Source organism: Rutilus rutilus (genome assembly GCF_951802725.1).
Source record: "Rutilus rutilus genome assembly, chromosome: 8".
NCBI lineage: Eukaryota > Metazoa > Chordata > Actinopteri > Cypriniformes > Leuciscidae > Rutilus > Rutilus rutilus.
The window spans coordinates 28699183-28719108 of record NC_140222.1 but is presented as its reverse complement, the minus strand read 5'-3'; positions in this window follow the sequence as shown (position 1 = coordinate 28719108).

Genomic DNA, 19926 nt, shown 5'->3' with positions numbered 1-19926 from the left:
TGAAGATGAAAAATATGCAGTGTGTATATCAGTTATATATGATGTGAAACATTATAATATAGTATTTCATTTAAAATTAATTTATTTAAAATGATATGCACAGCCAGAATACGGGCTGTCTGAATGTTTTGGACTCGGCATTAGACTGCGCAAAATTTTTTATTTATATATTTGTTTTGCTTTAACAAAAAAAGCTAACATTTATTTCAAAGATACCTGGATGCCATTTGTTGAATTGAATGTGCAATATGATGAGGGGATTTGATCTAATCTGAAGCTTTTCATGCAGTAATGCATATTTTGCTCAACATTTTTCAGTTCTGAAAATAGCCTCAACCTTTCAAGCATTTTTTGAAAGACGCCTGCTTTCCCAGAAGAAAGCAATTTTGTGTATTGACCTGATAGGTTTTTTTAAAAAAAAGTATTTTAAAGGGTTCTGCTCATTTCTTATGTGTTCGTCCTCATTTTCTTTCTTTGCCTTCTCACGTCTCAGCTCCACTCCACTTCGGATGCGAGGGAAGAAAATGAGGACGAGGGAATCAAAGGAAATTTGTATATTGGAATATTTTTGATCTCTCGAGTGTCACTTCAGAGCGGCACCAGCTGCGCTCAAGGGATCTGCCCTTATGTTGTACAATTTTTGTTATTTAATAACTAATTATAAAGCACAATGCTCTGTTGAAATATTTGAGATTTATGGAACAAGTAGGTTGTGAAGGTATGTGGAGGGGGAGGAGAATTCATATTGGCATCAGGGTTTTCGGCAAGAAAGACCCTGTGCATCCTCACTCTCTGGAAGCGTCCTTACTCCTCGTTCCTCGTGGTGCAGTTAGAGAATTAAGATGTCCTTCAAGATGGCTTTCCTTGATCAGTGTCCGGGTCACTGGCTGCAGGACGGAGGAGCGAGGAAACGAGGAAGCATCAGTTTTAGTGTTGGGAAGCACCCATTGATTACTCCAGACTCCACCTACCATTTATTAACATTTCTTCATTGGTGAAGTTGGGAAAACAAACTTACAACCCCTTGAGGCTGATGTGAACGCGAACGAGCGCTCGCTCCTGAAGGCACTACCACCTACACTGGTGCGCTTTTAGCCGAAGGTGAGCGCCGTTCTTGCTCCTCGAGAAGAGGGGGTGGATTGTTGCCAAGGACTCTTCACGGCCCTTTGCACACCAAGAAGATAATTTTCAAGCTGCATATGGCAGAGGAAACGCACACCCTCCCCAAGTTCGCAAATGAGCACATTAAATTCAGTAGTGAGGTGGTGCGGAAGTGCGCACATATCCATGTGAAAGAACAGAGCGAATCGGGCCAACCATCAAAACGGTTCTTGTTTGTTGACCTAGCTAGGAGTTTTTCCCGTTGTTTTCTGACAACAGGCGGTGAAGGAAAAACGTAATGTGATTGTTCTTGGAGGCTTTGAGAAGAACAGAGATTCGGAGGGGGTAAGAACGGGGAAAAGCCTTCAAAGTATACATCAGATCTATGGCCTGCTGGGATTTCTTAGCTGTCGGGCGTTTTTTTGAAGAGGAGACGGATGAGTCTTGGGAGAATCGTGTTTTTAGTGTGCCTGAAATAGCGCTTGTGCACCAGGAGCTCTTCTTATCCCCCACTTCTCCTTTTTCCTTTAATGTAGATGTTGCTGTGTGTGAGTTCGAAGCCGACGCGATACGGTCTTCTGTGGGGTGCGATGCCTTATTCTCGATTCACTTCCTTAAGCTATGCTTAGATGCTGACTTATTGACTGTAGATGTAATTTTATGGTGATATTGTGTCCCTTTCATGCCTTCGGTTTTCATTCTTGTCCTCGGGGTAACCTCAGGCGAGGTGTTGAGGTACATAGACGACCTGCTGCGAGTTGGCACACAAAACCACTTCCCTCAGCACTTTCTGACACCGGCTCATTGTCACCTTTCTTGAATGACAACGGGTGTCGGCAAGAGCACATTGTCCGACCTGAATGCTATTAACAGCTAGATTATCTTGCACTCCCTTTGCTTGTAATGTGATTCCATTTATTTGATATAGGGCTCTCAGTGCATTTTAATTGAATTAATTCTATATACAGTGTTATTAGCTCAGTTAATTGTATTAATTGCAGTATTTGTTGAGAGAATCCCCCGAACGATTATACGTTATTGTGGCAGACAAAAACATTGAATAGACCATTAGAAAAAGTGGCAATATATGTGACCCTGGATCACAAAACCAGTCACAAGTAGCACAGGTATATATATGACTGGTTTTGTCATCCAAGGTCACATATTGTTCATTTTATTTCAATATCATTGAGCATTACTGCTTACTGTACACATCATTTGAGTTTGTCAGAGGCATATTTTGACTGTTCTTATACAGAATCCATCTATTATTATTATTTTTAAGTTTGCACCTTTTAAAGTAGGAGCACACCGTATACAGTGTGTGTATGTATATATATATATATATATATATATATAATGTGTGTGTGTGTGTGTGTGTGTGTGTGTGTGTGTGTGTCTGTAATTAAAACATTTTAAATATTAAAGATCACATATAATTTGATGTTTTATCCTTTAGTAGCATTGTAAAGTATTGTTTTTTGTTTGATTTATTTTTTCCTTTAGTACTATACATTTTAAATACCCATTTATTGGTTATTTGCCATAATATGAAAAAAAGATTGACACATTCAGTGTTGCTGTTCATCAGCGTCTTGGGGTACAAGGATGTTTTAAAGAGTCAAAAGTGGGTTCTTGAGGTTCCTCTGTCTTATTGTGTGCCATCCTGCAGAAAAAGTCTCTATGTTGTAGTTGCATGAGTTTGTACTGTATATAGTTTTCTTGGTATTTCATCAGAACAAATGTGTCTTTAGCTTAACCATCCCTCGAACATTACAGCTGTTACTTTACATACAGACAAGGGTTTCTCCAGTTAAATTCACAATGGGCTTTCAAACTGCTGCATTGTTTAACATATCGCAGCAGAAGATTTTGCTGCAGACGACACGGCTGTCACATCATTCTTCTTTAATTTATGCAGCGACGTCTAACCCCTGCTGTTTGATGATACCGTGGCACTTGGTTTTTCCAGCATCACTCTCACAGGCGTTTTTCCCTTCACATCCCGGAGGTAATTACCTTATATGAGCACCACCACAGAGAGTACTCTGCAATTCTATGGCAAATTGTTCAATCGATTGGTTTGAGCTCAGGGACAGAAGATGCCGTGCCAGAGTTTTTAGTATTCAGACTGAAGAATTAATTAAAAGAGCCTCTTGCTGCTGCCGCACTACATGAGAGGATCTTTCTGTTGAACAAAGATACTACACCACAAAGATATTTATTGATGGACTAAACAGCTGCTTTGTGAGTGTTTGGCCTATATTTCGTGACTAGGCAGTTTCATATATTGCTATAATTAGGCTAAGGAACTATATTACTTAGTGGAAGAATTATTTATTCCGGTAATATTTAATTGAACATCTGTGTCTTTCAGTTTTGCAATTGTTTTATAAATGTAAACCATAAGGCTGTACATTATGATTTTTATAATGACTTAAAAAAAAGGGCATTTTAAGCTGCCTAATGTTTTAAAATCATTCTCTCTTTATATTGCTGTATTATACTGGAAAAAGAACATGTCCACCCCCCGAAATAATAGTATTTTTTTTCCAAGAGGATCTTTCAGCCCGTTTCTCCCTGTAGCGTTCAAATCCTTCAAAATAATCAATAATTAATTTCTGTCTTGTCCCTCTGCTCCGTGTGCTTGTCCTAATCAGATCTGTCAATCTTCAAGATTTATTAATCAAAACAGCACAAAGCTGTCACCTCAAATCAGTGTCCATTCACCACAAGTCATTTCTAATGAAATAAAACAGTGCTTAATATGTCCAATCTCTTAGCTTTCACACAAAACCTTCAGTGTTTTGAAATGAACAGGTCTAAAAGCTTAGTTGTCTTCAAGAATGTAAATCTTTTGAACTATTTATCTGTCAAAACATTGACAGATACAGTTTACTAGGTGCTTTAAAAAAAAAAACTATTTATATGAAACATCTCTGTAGCGCATTTTCCAAAACATTTTTAAAGATTATGTGGACCGTTTTAGACTATTGCAAATTTTGGTTAAATATTCCATTAAGTTAATCAGGCCGTTTTATCTTGGAAAAATTGCAACTACACATTAAAAATGCAATAGTCTTCAGTCTGCTTGGTTCACTTTAGGCCACGTTTTCTGGTTTTCAAGCCATGCAGCAGTGTCTGCACTGACTGACTGTAATATTATCTCACTTTATTAGAGCATAAAATTGCTTGCACATGCAAAGGCAGTTTCATAACCAAGTTGAAAAGTTCAATTTAAAGAAGTCATTTGGCATCCCTCTCGTAATGCACCTGTCAAAGAAAAAATACAATCAACCATTTCAATCTAGAGTAGGAATTCCCAAATAAACCCTTAATTTTTTTACTACCAGAACCCCTGATGTAGTGTTCAACTGAAAAATGTTCTTGCTGTTCCCGTCAAGGGACCGTAGCGTTCTTTACACAATTCCTTTCATGCTGACAGTGTTTTGACAAATTAATAAAGGCACAGTTGGCTCCCTAAATGACTTGCAGGAGGCCAACCCTTTTAGACAGAATCGCTGTGAATTTCTTAATTAGGAGTGTCTTTCTCCCTTGTGGATGCAAAGTTGGGATTTGTTTTGGAAACTAATTACAGTTATATCTGAAACCACTCTGGACTGTTAACTCATGGGTAAGCACGTATAAGAGGGTGAAAGTTTTTAATATGACTGAAATAATCTGATTTGCATTTAGATGAGAAATTCTAGCTTTTTTGTTTAAATAAAAAGCATTATTAACATGGAATGCTTTGATAGCCATCTCTTTCCCAGCTATTGGCAGAATTTTCCGGCAATCCATGTTTTCACTGTTATATGGTAGGGGGCGCTATTATGCATCTTCTAAAAGAGTACTGAATCTCTGGATCAAAACAGAGGTGAAGAAGAAGCAGAAACAAGCAATAGAGATTGAGGAGTTATGTCACGATCTTTTCACGCAGCGTTACATTCCGGGAAGGCGCCGCCATATTAGGTGGTTATGCTATCCGTTGCCATGGTTACTTCGACAGTAGCCGCGTTTCCATTACCCTTCAAATTGCGCAAATTGCGAATTGAAAATACGCTCAATGGAAACACGTCAATTTCGCAAAAACTCCCATTTATCGCAAAAAAGTTTTTGCGCTCGCATGAGGTGGTTTTTCAGGCAATTCGAAAAAGGAATATTTCGCAAAACTGCAATGGAAACAGTTTTTGCGCATTTACAGTCACCTGACTTAGAAGGCGCGGTGTGTTTGGACAGAATACGAGACAGAGTTCTTTATTAAATTTATATAAGACAAAAGAATGACAGAAATACTGGATTCTAAACCTCAAAGAAATGCCACAATCAAGACCTCGGAGCAGAAATGAGTGAGAAAAACCCAGAAACACCTCATATGTGCCGCTCACAGTATAAGGTTCTTCCCTTGCCATTAATGCTTGGATAACACGCCTACGTTTCCTTCCATTAATAATAATAATAACGTCTAGTCCGGTACGTGGCTGTGATATATATATATATATATAAACTTACCAACGTCCATTGCCATGATTTTCGGAATGACCTATCATGCAAGAAAAAAAATGACATTTTAGTCGCATAACATCGGTTAATGGAATTGCGTCATTTCGCAAAAGTTTTTTGTCGATATTTAGAAAAAAATCGCAAAAGTTTTGCCCAAATCTTTAATGGAAACGCGCCTTATGTCAGGGTGTGTGAAAAGTGGTAGTGCTTCTGGGTCTTTCATCCATTCTGTAGCTGCAGGTTGTTCGGGTCCATGTTGTTGATGCTAAGCAGTTTCTCTAAATAACACTGCCTGGCGTTGTTATTTTGTCTCTCCCGATAGAGCCCCTTTCCTTTCGCTTCTTATTTCTCCATTTATTCAACCGTATCGCAAAAATGCCAACGAACATCAAGCTGTTTTTTCTCTTTCTGACGCTTTTTCTCTCTGTCTCACTGTCGAAGTAACCATGGCGACGGATAGCGTAACCACCTAATATGGCGGCGCCCTCCCGGAATGCAATGCGAAGTGAAATGCGTGACGTCACATTCTCATTCTCTATAGAAGCATTTCTTACCCACATGTAAAATAACGCGATCATCAACATTAAACAGCATATGAATCAGAACTGCCTAACGTTACCGAATGGAATGTCGACCCAGGACGAGCTAGGATTGTGAAGCTTTGGGGGTGTTGATGGATTTAATCTCAATCTATTTTTTCCGGGTGTAGTCTTTAACAAAAACGTGATTTTCTCAGCTTTTTGTTCAAAATGTTGCTTTTTTAAATTAAACCTATCCATATTTCTAGTTGATAACAAAAATAATGCATAATGTTTTGTTTGTCTGATTAAAAGCAGAGGCTCTGTCCTTTCTTTTAATATATTGTATGTTCCAATACTTATATAATGAAATAATCTGGGGGCCATTGAAAGTTTTGTGAAAATTATCAAAAAATGTTGCGCTGGCTGGCAATTTTTTCTTTCTTTTTTTCCCCTCTGGGGGGAAAGAGTTAAAAGGATTGTTTACCTAAAAAAAAAAAAATAAATTCTGTAATTTTACTCAGACCTGCATTAAAATGAAGATTCTAGAATACAAAAGAAGATATTTTGACAATATTGTATTTGTTCCATTCAATCAAAGTCATTTGACTTTAATTGAATGGACAAAAACAACTGAAACATTCTTCAAAATGTCTTATTTGTGTTCCGCAGAATAAAGAAAGTAATGAAGGTTTGGAACAACATGAGTGTGATAAAAATGACTTTGAACTGTCCCTTTAAAGAATAGCTCACCCAGAAGTTTACTTTTGCATCCTTTTTGAAGCTTAAAAGCCTGGAAAAGAGCAGCCTTGACATTCTGCAAAAATTCTCCTTTTGTATTTCATGGATACAAGAAAGTCAGTTATGAACAACGTGAGAGTGAGTAACATTCTCATTTTTGGATGAACTGTTTCTTAAAATAAACATAATAACCCTTTGTCTCTGCAGTCGGTTCGTGGTTCCGCCAGTCACATTGTGTCCATGAATCATACCGTGTCCAGACTCCAGCGACCGCCTTATGTAAGTGCCGTGGGCTGGATCCTCCCAGCAGGATGGCGGAAGCAGTACATGAGCCTGAGGTAAAAAAAAGAAATAAAATACAATAATTGTAGGCTGGAGGCTTTACAAAATAGCCTTGCTTATTTTTGTAACTTTATTATATATATATTGTTTTATATATATATAGTGTTTACTTGAATGTTGGTCTGCAAGAGATGAAGTGTCAGTCTGAACAAAACTCTTTTAGAAAACGTGTTGTAGAATCATACATGCCTAACCATGCATTTCAATCGTTCTGAACATGCTCATACCATTAAGCCACCCACGGCAGGCTCTTCTCTGTCTGAATCTGCATACAGCGTAGGAGGCTATTGTGTGGCCTCTCTTCAGTCCACGTAAATAGCCACATTAGACTCACCGCTGCCCTTTCCATCTGCATAAAAATGAACAGCTGTATGGCATATGCAGAATAGCTTTCAACGTGAAATGTGTACACTGTCTTGTTTATGTTAATGAAATCAGAACATTTCGACTCTGAGTGACTCAGATGTGCTCGTTTTTTAAAGCTTTTATACAGCCCTTTTGCACAATGAGCATGAATGAATCTCCAGTATGTGCAACTTAAATAATCCAATGCATTTATATACTGTATACTTATATTAGATTTAAAAAGTATTTTCCTGGGTATATGGTATTTAACAGCTCGTTTTTTATGTCTGAGCTTTCAGGAGGCTAGTGCCTCAAGCCTGTGCTGATATGAATGTATGGAGAACAATAAATCCATTGCTATTCTTGGACAGGCTGTGGTGTATCATTCTTTATATAAGCTGATATTACACTCCTCCACGGCAATTGTTCCATCTGATTGCTTTCAGCGCTCACTGCAATTGTGTATCATCCTATCATTCAGTAAGTAAACATTGGGAGATGGCCTGTTGATGTTGCTGGATCATGAGGGACGGAGGCGAAGGAAATTGCTTAGACCCTTTTTCAAAAACCTCCCATCTCATTACATTCCTGCCGGGCTCCAACAGCCAAATAAATGTGTTGCTTATTGACTCAAGAATGGTGAATTTCACACTGCCATTTTTTTTGATGGATTTGTTTTTAAGATCCAATAACTCTCTTGGCTATGCATCTTAGCCTGATTTTCACACGTGGACTTTCGTAGTCCTTTCATTGTATGTGCTGAATTTGATAGATGCACATGTTTGATGCCTTGTTAGCTTAGCCTGCTAGCTAGCAATAATAACAGTGGTGTCTGAAATTACACACTATATACAAAGCACTATGTACCGCTATTAAATTAAGGATGCACATTCCATATAAACATTCCACACTTTGTTTTTATGGTTAATTAAGTGCATCATCTGGGTATTTAAAGTGCATTTTTGGAATGTTCACTGTGAACACACCACTCACAATATTTATTAAGTATGTAAATTGGGGCACACTTCTAAAATGAACTAGTCTAAAATGAACACTTGAAGTGTTTAATTTAAAGGCTCTACCCTTCTAAAATTCATACACAACATGGCAAGAGTACGTGTTGTATAATATATAATTAGGGATGCAAATAAACACTTTTGATTAGCTAGAACAAGATATTGCAACGTCCTGCCTTGAGGAAGGAGGATTGGGTCTTGCACAACAGTGTTTCACAGTTTTTCTCCCTTTTTTCAGAATCTGTCATCTCCTTAGCTCCTGTGGCTTTATGGGATTGCAGAGTGTCTGCTGGTTGCGCACTTGAGAATCTCAGATGCGGTTGGCCCGCCCGGGTGTTGTTTGTGTACTTTTTAAACATGCTTTGCTGCTTTTTCCATACTATGTTTTGCAGTTTATTAGGCAGCCGAGATGGTCCTCTTGTTAAGAAGTGCACTTGCAAGGTAAGTTAGGGTTTCCTTTTGTACCACTGGTGTTCATCTCATTTCCCAGTGTTGCTGTTCAGCGGACCACATCCACCTTATCTGCTTTTCACCAGAGTGCCATTTATTTATTTGTGACAGCCTAGAAATTGGGGTCCATGACCACAACAGGTATAGACTCCCGTCTACCCGGGCTTTTGCTGTTCACTCCGACTGAGTAATCAAGTTCTGTGTAAATGCAGTGGCACGGTTTGACCCCGTTAACAATCCCTAGGCCTTGTCCGAAAGTGCTTTTGCTTGCAACTCAAATTTTAAAAAGTTCAACAAAACCATATACATCAGCGCTGACTCATTCCGTTGTGATACCGAGGGGAAAGAACGGTAAGAAATGGGGCCTCTTTCATAATGTTTACTTTTAATTCCTCCCTGCCCTGATAGCATCAAGCTCCTCTGTAAATATTACACAGTGTGTCTTCGTTTGAACCGATGCGACACCTCTCACGGTGCCACTGGGAACATGATTAAGAGATTAGTTTCCTTGTTAGATGCTCTCTGAAGACAACAGCACAAAAGAAGCACAGTTAAGGTCCACACTGTGCAATGCAGACTGCAATTTCCTCACACCCAAGGGACTCTTTTATGAGACAGCTGGATTTTGTGTTGTCACGTTGGACCGAGAACATCTCGAAAGCTTGATTACAGAATATGAGCCAGTCGTGAAGCAGACAGACAGCCCCTTGCGGAAACACATGGCGCTTTTGGCCGATGGCACCTTGTTGCCGTAGTCTGGATGCTGTAATAGTGATGGCTTCGTTTTTTCTGGCTATCCTCCCAGCGTTACTCTGGCATGTATCATGGGGCAGAATGCTTGGCTGTGTTCTGAATTGCTCATTACATTCCCAGAGGCGAACACAGGCCAACCCAAAGATACAAACAAAGACAGACGCAGCCGACAGCAGGGAGTAACCCCCCCCCCCCCCCCCACACACACACACACACACACACACACATACACACAATGCACGGTGACTGCTTGCATTTCTCTTGTAGCTAGTATGCAGTACTAAGATTCACTTGCTGATAGCAAGCCATTCATTCAGTGTGTTTGGTGTAGGAATGTATAGCAAAACTGCTTATTTTTAAAATCTACTACTTAAGGAAGGAAGAGTTGTACAACTAGACTAGTTTTGGGTTCACTTGGTCCTACATCGGACGTATTGTTAGGGAGTCATTTAAATGTATGCATTCTTGCATTCAAAACCAGCTAGACTTTTCTTGAGACATGTTCAAAAGTGTTTTGGTAACAAGTTGTAGCAACTGATTCATTTTCATGAGAGGGTTACATTGTGCTGATGTTTAAAGTGCAGCATGCTAATTAAACAATTACCAGTTGTGTTACCGAAGCTGCTAATGTGTAATCCCCCCCCCCAGCTAAGCTAATGACTTACCATACAAACCTAGCATAGTGATAATTGGTTAATAGCTCTTTTGATTAGCGCAAACAACATTGCTTTCCTACTCATTTAACATAGTGACTGTGCTTTTAAAAGGGAATGACTGCTTTACTGTTAAAGCTCAACAAACTGAAACACCATCATTAAAAGAAAATCTGTTATATTACTGAAGCTGCTAATGCTCAAACATTTATGTTTTCAGTTGACCTTCTGTTAGCAAGCTAATGGCTTATCATTAAAATGGCTTATCATTGTTGCATAGTGCAAATTAAAAAAAGCTGTTCTCCAAATATTTCATGATATCACGCTATCTATTTGATCAGTCAAGGATCTTATATATAATGGCTAGCTGTTCTAGGTCAACCCCCCCCCCCCCCCATCCCCCTGTATGGGATCGAAAAAGTATTGCTCGCCTACTTCTTTAAAATAGTGACAGTGCTTTAAAGTTAAAGACTCTGAGACAACTTTCCAGAGAAGCAAACTGCTAACGCACAGCACACTAATTAGCGTGCCACTACTAGAAATATCAAAACTAAGGAAAATATATATGAGGAAATCTACATAAACAAGTTAACCAATTATTGATAAGGGAGGCAACTAGTCCTAGAGTCATGCCTACAGTGCGTGTATATTTAACTGCTTATTTGACCATCTCAGGTATAATTTTCTGACTCTTAGTGCTAGTCACAATTGATGGTGGTGCTTGTTGTTGTGGTTTTGTTTTTCCAGCTCCTGAAGAACCAAAAAAGCTGTTATTTTTGAGAACATGCTTTGCATCACCTGATGAATACCATTTAGATCACAATCTTTGCAGATGAACGTCATTAAATATCCTATCTCAGGTGTGCATGTTGCAACTTTAAATAAATATGACAGTCCAGATGACATATATCCACAACTTAGTCCATGTACTCACTTAGTCTATAAATCAGCATTTATTTAGGTTAATGTATTCATCCATATGAATAAAATGTGTTGCAAAAAGGCATCAAAGTGAGTCTCCGAATTAACCGGAAGTCCTGTCTCTGCAGTGGAACGGCTTGGGTTTTTTGAGCGTGAACAAGAGGACATTAATTCATCTTGACTGCCGAGAGATGGCATGTCATGTGCTCTGGAAACCCCAGGATGTATAAGGCTTTAATGATGTGCTGTTAAAAGAAACCAAAGAATGTCAAGTCCCAGCATCATGCTGAATGTTATCTGTGGTACCAAATAATCATAGGGCAACGTCAGCGAGGTTCTTTTCAGATGAAGACAACCTAATAAGGCTACAATGAATGTAAATATGTGTTTATTTCCTTAAAGTGTTTTTTGAAATATGGACATAATTTTTTTGTCTTGTTTCTAACTTAACGATCAGGTGAATTCTGCAAGCTTCACCAAATTGTAAAAATTCCTACTATTTCTATGCAGGTATCTCCATACTCATCAGCCATTGGTCGCAGTAATGGACAGTCATGCCCCCAAATTCACACCATTGGTTGAGCCAATACTGTGGCTTCGAGCAGGTCAGTATAGTACTTTTTTTTTTTTACACTTTTTGAGGGAACTAACCTACAGATGACTGACTTAATAGTTGTCTCTGTGCATCAAACTGGGATACAATTATGAGAACATATTTAGATGTCGAAAATACACTTTACTTGAGGTTGTCATTCAGCCTAGCTATGCATTTGGATAAAGGCAGCTGTAGTTCCTGTTTTGGCTCCAAAACTGTAGCATTGGCAAATGTCTAATAATTCATATTTTGTAGGCTCTCAAAATTCCCAAGTTCCCAAGTACTACTCTTAATAAATGTCCCTGGATAGTCCTCTTGTAGCCCATAGCATGCATTTTTTATCTTATAGCATGCAGTTAGTATGTACAGGACCAGATACTTGGCTAATGAATATAAATGGCTGTGTTGTCTTAGATCTGTCCAGAGGAACAAAAGGTGATGTCATACTTTAGAAGAAGCTGGTTGTCTATTTATATTCGTTAACTCTGGGGCTGGAGTTCTGTGTGCCATCTGAAAATAGCATTCATTGTTTGAAAGTAGCGACTCAGAGCCAGCATTAACCTCCAAGGTAGCGTCGCTCTACTGTGCTTCATTCATTTTAAACAGATCATCGCATACAGATTTTGCTACCGTTGCTCTCCGTGCGCTTTCTCGTCTTCTGTTGTTTGGCTGCATCAGCGGTATCAGCGCGAGTGTGCGTGACTGATTCCCAACACTGCTTTTATCTGCACCGTCAGCTTATTTCCACTTCACAGCATTAGTAAAGTGTGTCAGGCTTGTGTATGATGTCTTTTTTCAAGTTATGTTACCACATGAGGACATGCTCTTGCACGAACCCGACATTAAAGCCCATCTCAATCTCTTCTGCTGTATAAGAAAGCAGCTGAGTCCAGAATTGCAATGACTTGTAGCTTATTGGATTAAAAAAAAAAGAAAAGGATGACCATGGCTTCATTTCCCCACTCATGAAATTCATGAGCTCAAGTCTCCTGGTCCTTGACCTCCTTTAGAATGAGAAATCAGTATATATAATTCCTCCAATCCGAATATTCAAGGGAATATTTAAATATAAATACGTGTAGTTGCATAAATGGATGGTTTCCAATCTTTGTGCTCTCAGAAGGGAGGAGGATGTGTGCTTTGTTTATGGTAAACAAGAACGCCGCAGCCTTGCATATTGGATATGGAAGACATACACGTGGCTTTGTGGACATCATTAAACCCCTCATGCAAGAGCCCTCTATGAATATTAAATGAGGTAACTGCAAATATTTTGGGGCAAAAACAATGAATGCTTATCAGTCTGGGTGTCAGTCAGAATTTAATTGAGTGGTTTTTAAATTCTAAAACAATTTTGTGGTAGAAAACAGGGATTTCTATGATTTAATCATAAATGTAATCATAAACATAACTTTATATTAAAGGTCCCATTCCATGGATTATTTTTATTATTTTATAATGTTTCCAGGGGTGCCCTTATAATGTTAGTATGTTTTTTAGATCAAATTTTTTTATAATTTAGAAATAAAAGGCATATTTCCTAGCCTGATTTCATTCCCTGGTTTGAACACTCTGTTTGAAGGGACGTGTCTGCTGAGAGACTTCAGTGTAAACGCCCTCTGCTGTGATTGGCTGACATGCTTGCATATGAAATATCTGGCATTACATGTGGAACTACCTGGAAAACTTTTACTATTACAGCTATTATACGTTTTTACTATTACAGCTATCTGGATTAACGAATCATGAGAAGTTTTTTAAGTATTTAGATCTCTTACCATCACATAAAAGGTTGCAGTGATGAGCACTGAGCAGTTGACAGTCTGTTGATCGCGTGAAAGATCTTATCATTGCAACGCAGTTTCTGCACTATCACTAATGATTTCACCAATGCAAACATGAGGCATATAAATACAGTAAGAGCTTCGTTGTGCAGTGTAACAGCGTCACTGATTTCATAACGAGTTTTGGCAAGTGTCCAGATAAACTCGCGCTGTGTGATTGATAGCTTGGGCGATTGGAAAGGGATTGTTCTTTGATCGCTTTCTGTATATTAATCACAGTTTAAGTAAGATTATTTTCATCCTACTAAGAGAAACGAACGATGTGAAGAGTGATCGCTACTTCCATATTAAATCACTACTTACCGCTTGCTGGAATATAGTTGAAATAGTGCCCTTCGTCAGTATGAAACGCTGAGAGAAGCCTGCTTGATATTATTCCAGGTTAGAAAAACAGTCCGTGGTGAAATGGACAGAGCAAACTAACAACTTCGAATTAAACTTTTGCGGTATCCGATTATAGATAAACATCAACCATGTCTGTTGACATTTCGCCATCAATACGCCTGTGTTCCTGTGGGCGGAGGTTACGGTTCTAGTGACATCATTAAAGCAGGATGTAGAGGGGTGTAGTCCAATCCAGCCGTTTTTTGTAGTCAACTTCTGTTAAATAAAATATCTCGCTTGGCATTGAACTTTGAGCTTTATAATTTTACAGATATTATTTATACTCTAACAACAACATTACACACTAACTAAAGTTTGAAACATGGGATCACATAGAACGGGACCTTTAATTGTTTGGTTGGCATGTTTGTGTATATATATATTTCGATAGTTCACTTTAGACATTCTACTAACTATAAGTAACTTTGGAGCTACATGTCAACTAACTGTAGTTAGAGTATTAGTAGACTGTCTGCTTAATATCTGCTAACTCTTTATTGTGTTGGTCCCCCAACAGATATTCTACAGACTATAAGTAACTATAGTTAGTAGAATATCTAAAGTGGACAATCAAAATAAAATGTAACCATATATATATATATATATATATATATATATATATATATATATATATATTTATCACATCACATCACATTTTTCTGAAATGAATTCTGGAAATAAATGGCATTGGTTGTTCTCTCTCATTAGGATGCCCTCTGGCTTTCTGGCTTTCTGGCTTCCCCCCCACCCTCCCTCCTCTCTGTAGGGACCCATTTGGACCCGGTGAGACTTCAGCTATGCTCTGCATGACTTCAATCACGACTGCCTCTGGAGGCGGCTGCGGCTTGGTCTGGTCTGTCTCATACAAACTCCTCACACACACACATACAAAGGTTGCAAATTAGGTCCTACTCTGGCAATGTCATTTACTGCTAAAAGAGAAGAATGCCCTAAGTTCAGCGTGATCAACTTGAGGCATTAAAATGTCTGAGTGACATCGAAAATTTGAGTCACTTCTGCCTCTCTGCTTCGTGGTGATTTCATGGCAGCAAGTCACTTTGTATTATTGTGTAATGCATCTCTGCCTAAATATGGCATGTTAAAACATGAAATGCTAGACAACTTCCTTTAGTAGTAGTACCACAGGAACTGGCTAGTTAGCCTCCAACTAGTGACTTAACAAAATTTTTCAGTGTAGCAAGACAGTTGTTTACGAGAGTGTAGCTCTTCCAGTAACAAACTACTTGCTAGCAAGCCGAGTCCTAAAAATGTATTTGCAGTTCTTTATTTGCAGTTCTACTTTAAATTTAATTAAGCACAATATAGGCCTAACTTAGTAATTGCAAAATTTATTGTTTCACAATTCCTTGTGGTAGTAGCAAACAGGTTAGTTAGCCTTCCAACTTTACTGGAAACTGCCAAGTAGTTTTGGTACAAATTTTTCAATGGCATGCCAGTTCACATAGCTCTTCTAGTAACAAAATATAGTTGTTGCATAACTTCCTGTGGTACTAGCAAACTGGCTAGTTAGCCTCCAACAAGTGTAATCAGTTTTAGGAAGTAGCTTACTTAGGCAATGATTTTACTAACTTAATGAAATTTTTCGGTCGCCTGCAAAATGGTAGCCCATAGCCTCATACAGTAACAAGCTACATGCTAACAAGCTAACTCTTTACCTCGTTTTTTTGTAGCTAAAGTTTTTTTTTATTTTTTTTTTAAACCGATATTTACTGGATAATTTCTGACTGGAACTACATTATCTCTTTATAATTAAGGTTAATTAACACACAGTTAGCTTCCTAGTGACTCAGATTACCCAACACAATGGCCGCCATTTGCAACAAGCCATCTAGCATTGCACACGATTAGCATCCTGACAGGCTGGAAAATGTGCTAATGTTACTCAGCTTCGCAATGTTCTGTTGCCACCTTGAAAGCATTTTAACAGGGTTTAGCACCCGGAGGGAAAACATACACGCGTCAAGGTGACCTCCTTCAAGTGCCATGGGAAGACCCTTGCCTTCGCCACATCCAGTGTCCCTATCATAAGTTTATATTGCTTGCGGGCTGTTCTGACTGTTCTCAGTAATGCAGATGGTCTCACCGGACGAAGCTCAAACACCTTCAGGTGGCCTTTTGCCACTTCCACCAGGGTTTGTTGCTTCAAATAAAGTGTGACGCACTCAGGCACTTCCAGATCTCGGAAAGGTCTGTCAGTCTTTTTTTTTTCCTTGAAAAAGAAGACAAAGGATGTTTTTCTTCTGCTGCCCCAGAATTCCCCTGTCTCTTCACTGTTCTCTAACCATTTTTCACAGCTGCCACTCAAACAAAGCCATCTTAAAGGTTTAAAGCTCAAGCAGAATTGTGTGAGGGTGTTGAAGTGCGTTTCAGACACCCACATCTAAGGCTGGCTGAGGCCATTAGGAGCAGAGACAGCATTGCAATGTGTGTATTGTTATCTTGGTGGTTTTTAGAGAAGGTGCCAAATTCTTTGGATTCAACATTCCAAGGTGTCTCAATGCAGCATTCTGGATAGACTCTGATTATGATTTAGTTATGTAGTCGAGGGTCAGTAAGGTGTTTTGGAAAGCGTTTTTGAAAGAAGTCACTTATGCTAACCAGGTCTGCATTTATTTGATCAAAAATACAATAAAAACAGCATATAGTTGAAATACAAATCTTTTGTAACATTATAACACTTAATCAGTTTAAAGGAGAACTCGGCAACTCTAGCGAACTCTAGTCACTTCTGCGCTGATTTTCCCTTTTGTCGTCGCATGTTTTCCCCACGAGCTCCCCGTACAGCTGTGGGGGGGGCATATATTTCACAAGACGGTCGTAAAAAACTCACTTGCGGCGGCCCCCTCTCTACCGCTGCTCATGTGCGTTTGTTATGATCGGAGCAAGCCAACTGTATCGTGTGGAGCTATGTCTACCGAGGTGGGTAACTATGGGTAATACATCATACATGCGTTTGTGTTTATGTCGAATTGCCGTAAAGCAATTCGTGTTTCGGGCTCGTTCTCGTTCTCGCTTCTCACGAGACTTCCAATTTCTATCTTGCCGGGACGGTATAGTCCCCAAGTTGCAAGGTTGGTTTTCCGCCTGGGAACGCTGGGGGGAGCGGGGAAAGTCATCAATATCACCAGAACAGGTTGTTTAACCATCCAAATGATTTCTAGACAGTTTTATTTAGTTAAAAAAGTTACCAAGTTCTCCTTTAATGCATCCTTGCTAAATAAAAGTATTAATTTATAAAAAAAACAAAGTACTGGAATCTTGGAATCTGATCCAAATTCTTTGGATTTAAAAGCCAAAAACCGATATATTGACAGATAAATCTAAGTTCATATAATTTTTGAGAGCCTGATTACAAAAACAAGTCTCATTATAATTTTATGTAGCCTATTTTCACGGCCTTTAAGGTGTGGCGGATAAATACAACAAAATAAACTGATACGACCGGCATAAAAACTGGGGTATTTTTTTTATATAATAATAAACGTGAATCCAATGTGTAGGCCTACTCGCAACTTTAATAGCAGTGTCCTCGTAACATCGCGCCTAGAGACAACTGAGAAAGCCTGAACACAAACAAAATGCCCCCCAAAAGAAAAAAATCTCCATGTTTTCGGTGCTGATGTAACATGTAAGGGTGGTGCTGCCAATAAAGCACCTAAAAGCTGTCTCAACGAACTGGCAAAATTAATGATTATGAATATGTAAAATATAGCAGGAGACATTTTAATTGTTTACTAATAAGCCAGGTTTTTTATGTCAGTGTCGGCTGCAAAGATGAAGTTGACGATGCTGACTCGCGATCCTCGCAGTAGTGAACGCACCAGAGAGAAATGCACATTTCATACGGATTACATAAGCAGAGAACAGTCAGTTTTCTTTCGTTTTGAATTGTTTTGTTTAAAAGTAGACATTTCAAGCTTTCTATATATGTCTCAGGTCTGTGAGGCAAGTAGGCTACCTTATACTCTGAGTTTCTTTTAATTTATGAGACCAGCTCCAGTTCACGCGCCGGCGCCTCCGTGTCGTGATTATCTATTTTCTAATATATTTACTTCTTATTTATTAAATCCAGACAATTGGTTGATGAAACATTGATTAAAATTAAGATACAATTAATACAAAACGAAATTAAATTTAAAGACAGGCTTTGTGCTTTCTGTTTGAGGTCTCTGTGAAAGTTTTAAAGCAGTCTTTTAGTGCCGCTTTCAGAGCGCTCACGTCCGTAACGGAGAACTGTCCCGTCTGTAACATTTTTTTTTTATTTTTTTTTTGTGTGAAATAAATTTCTAAATAAATGCGACTTATAGTCCAGTGCGACTTAGGCTATATATGTTTTTTCCTCTTCATGGCGCATTTTTTGACTGATGCGATTTATACTCTGGAGCGACTTATAGTCCGGAAAAAACGGTAAGTTATTTATTCTTTCTGTGCGGCCCGGCCCGGGGGTTGTGGACCCCTGGCCTACATGACAGACTTAACTGTTGCACTTAAGCGGATTTTCCTTTTCGAAGTGATTTCAATCATATTTCAAGCAATTCAAAACCATCAGTGCGCATCTGGTGTCACATCTGAAGGAAATAATCCATTATTTATCGGCCAAAATTTCCTTATCCGATAACATTTAAAAGGAACATATATCGGCCGATACCGATATGGTGGCCGATATATCGTGCATCCCTAAAACTTTTAAATAGTTGTGTACAACTTTAAAATAAGCTATCCTAAAAATAATTTTAAGTTGGATTATTTACATTTAAAAGTTGTTTGTTTTTAACGAACATGGCTGAAGCATGCATGGATGCACATATCCGTCGTTAAAAAAAACATACTCCTGCTTTTGGTGTACTATTTTCAGCATGCTATTAATTTGAATGCTCTAATTGTTATCTCTTATTCCCTTATACTATTTAGGACAGCTAGGAAGAGAACAGGGATGAAGGGCCTCTCAGTTATAGTCCAGTGCATGCCTAACTCCTTCACCAATAAAAATATTTTGAGCAGCTGCGGTGGTGCGAGTTTTAGCCCAGTGGCGAAAATATCTTTAGCTGTGTAGCTATTTGTAGCTAGCTACTGTGAGCGCCCATTTCCACCATATAAAAAATGCCTCTGTAAATCATTATGATGACATAAAAAAGCCAAAATTATGAGATTAAAAAGTAGTCTTCAAGAGACAAAAGTCATAATTATGAGTCAAAATTGAGATAAACAAAAAAAGTCATAATTTTGATTAAGTCACAATTATGGTAGTCATAACTATAAAAAAAATGCTTATCTCATAATTATATGTAGTATCTCAATTTCGACATATCTCATAATTGACAACCTCTTAAGTATGGAATAATTATATAAAATAATTATGACAAGTCAAAATTGACAAAAAGTAATAATTACGACAGTCATAACTAAATAACTATAACTAAAAAACTTGTCTTAATTATGACTGTCTCGATTTTGACTTGTCATAAATGATGAATTATGAGAAGTCAGTTATGACAAATCAAGAAGTAATTTATGACAGAATTATTTTTTAATTGTAGTTATGACTGGCATAATTATGACTTCTCAATTTTGACTTTCAAAATTTTGACTTATCTCAAAATTATATTGTTGCACTTCATAATTTAGAAAATTTGAAGAAAAAAATGAGTTACCAAAGCATGATTTTTTTTATTACATTTTTTTTATATAGTCTTCCATAAGCTACTCCTTAACAATAAAAAAAATAATATCTCTCTCTCT